General features: G+C 42.3%; 1 pseudogene; it reads right to left on the reverse strand.

The window, feature by feature from the left end:
- Positions 1–1,798: 1,798 nt before the first annotated feature.
- On the reverse strand, positions 1,799–2,686 carry LOC145392690 (uncharacterized; annotated as a pseudogene).
- Positions 2,687–2,906: the final 220 nt, after the last annotated feature.

The raw sequence follows: 2,906 nt of genomic DNA on the forward strand, positions 1-2,906 counted from the left end.
ATTGTCAACTTGCATTGTGTTTTGATGTACCAGTTATTTTAGAATCTGTAATGAGAATTTCAAATATATTAATGGAATGGATGTATAACCTTCTTCACTGGTTATTTCAATATTAGTTTCTTTTCGTTTATATATCTGTCTATAGCCAAACACCTTCATCCTTGAGGGAGTGGCCACAGACAAATTGCCTTCATGTCACCCCCTCATTTGCCATCAGGCTGTCCATCCTCCAATTCATCATCATTATTAATATACCCCTCCACCTCAACCTCCATCTCCCCCTTTACCTTACTCATGTACACTTTCTTAGACAGTCTCTCATTCTTAGGCCATCTCAGGATACTTCTGACACATATTCATAACACCACAATCTCCTTGGCTTCATTTGTCTGTGTCTCCACAAAACCTCACGCATTCTTCTCAACTCATTTCCATTCCTCTCACTGTTTACTCATGTCTTTCCAACTTCCATATGTTGAGTTGGGATCACAGTAGTCATGCTACAACATCAGTAATTCCATGCTGTCTTTTGTACTTTATATCACTGCACTCAGTAGCCTTCCTGGCCTTCCTTCCCTCCAGTATCCTTACTGCACTTCAATATGTAAACTGTCATACTGTACTTGCTTTTCACTTTACCTAATATTTGAAGACAATTGTGTTTTGGATGACCATTCACCCTCACTATGCAGTCTGTGACTTCATTCAACTCAGACACCATAACTTAATTTCTTGCCGCATTCACGTTGTTTCAATTACTAAACATACTTCCAACCTGGCACCGGAGGGAAGTCTACTTGCAGTGGCACTGTGCACCTCAGGGTCGGAGAGGTAGCTGCAACTCCAGCCTGGAAGCAAAACTTCCCTAACCTACCCATCATCCTGTGAGGAAGACCTGGAGGTACCATCTGCATGGGGCAGCTGCTCCCTATGCTGTTTTTTTTACACAATGGGGAAGACTCAAGCAATCATTTCCCTTCTCCTGACACTTCTTGGAAGCACTGAGAACAATCCTAAGCCCCAAACATGGTGTATTTGACTGGTTTGTGCAATACACATCATAAACACAGCAGCTGTGTACTGTTGTTTGTTTACACCAGTGGACAGTGTTGCAAATTTAGCATTTCTCTTGCTAGATCTAGGGATTCACTTTTATTTAGTGGCAGTATGTCACATCTAGCTATTAAAAATCTACCAGTATTCTAGAGATTTTATGCAGTTTTGGTGATATTATAGAAATTTTAGGGTAAATTTTTACAAGTGGACAATACACCCCCCCAGGTAGTGCAATATATTTTTCTGGCAGTTTTTGATGCGATGCGAATGTTTCTGATCTTCATTTTTGTCCCTGTTTTACAACCATGAAATTTGATTGGACAAGTAGGTGGAAAAAAAAGCATTTTCCGGAAAAAATTAAGTAAAAAACAGCTAAACTCGCATCAAAAACCACCAGAAAAATATACTGCACCACCCATAAACGTAACCGAACAGACCAAACCAAACGAAAAAGACCTAACGTAACCTTACCGAACACAGTAAAGCTAACCAAACCTAACCCAACATACCTAACCTATCCTAGGGGAATATGTAACGTAACCTCACCATATGTAACGTAACCTCACCAAACACACTAAACCTAACCAAACTAAACCCAACATACCTAACCTATCCTAGGGGAACGCTTACCCTAGAGATACAATGGTCCAGAACAAGGGTCGTCTGGGTCGTTGTCGTCTTCCGGGAGTAGGCCAGTTGGAATAGCGGCAATAGCACCAGGTCGTTCATGTGGCTGATCTGACTATGGCGGGTACAGTGCGGCTGCAGCAATAAGGAAGTGGTGTAATGTTTGCTCAGGGTTCGCATGAAGAAACAGATACCTAGAGAAGTACTGTTCAAAATATTCAATCCGTAGACCAGGATGCTTAGACCACTCCTTTATGTCACACCACAGTCTTTCAGTGGTCTGCGTATTGATGGTAGGCTCGTCTGGGTCCACAAATGCCTCTTTGTGGTTAATCACACGATGTGTGTACCCCTCGTCTGCCAACCGTCGATAGGCAGCCCAACCGTTGCTGTTAACGATGCTACCTGCCCGAATGAATTTTTTGATAATGGGTACAAGGGTTGCAGCACTCCTGTCAAGTACTTGATTCCCTTTCACTAAAGGCACCAAGAAAAACCTTTTTCCAACCCTTTCAATCCCTCCAAAAAGCCACACGTCCCTTAGGTTTCTCCCATGATCATATTTTGCCCTCACAAAAAATGTCTCGTCAATCTCGACGACAACGCCAGGTCCCCCGATGGGTGGCTGGTTCTGTAGCCAGGAAAGGGTCACTTCTGAGCAAAAGCTTTGCCAGTCCACACTTGTCTTTGTCGACCACGTCAAACATGTGATAATAACGTCGTGGTTCCAGAACTTTTGAATCCAGTGGTTTATGAACAATATAATTTGCCAGGCAGGAAGGTGTGTGTTGTCCAAAAAACTTCCTTTGTAGTCAGACACACAAAAACTACACTGGACCCATTTCTTGGTTTTTCCATACTTTTTGTACCGACCACAGTACCACTGATGTTTGTCTTTTCTAAGTTAACATGGTTCCTGATAATCTGGGCAATAAACTTAAGAAGGTAATACACCGTGTCTTCCAAAAAACTCAATAGCCTCTTCAGGTTTTGAATTTTCCATCCAGATTGAATCAAAGAGCGCGATTCAAATTCATTGGCCGAATTCCATCACGTGACCTATCACGTGGCCTATGAGTGGGTGATACAGACCTACGAGACGCATGCTTAGTCGAAGGGAAGAGAAACACACGTACGAACGCACACATTTTCTACCCGGAGTGGCTGAGTGAAGATCCAAGGTAGGTTTTTTTTGGAATTTTAAATTAAATTAATTATCTCTG

The sequence above is a fragment of the Coenobita brevimanus genome, chromosome 23 (genome assembly GCF_032717465.1).
Source record: "Coenobita brevimanus isolate Jiangsu-jjx chromosome 23, ASM3271746v2, whole genome shotgun sequence".
Lineage (NCBI taxonomy): Eukaryota > Metazoa > Arthropoda > Malacostraca > Decapoda > Coenobitidae > Coenobita > Coenobita brevimanus.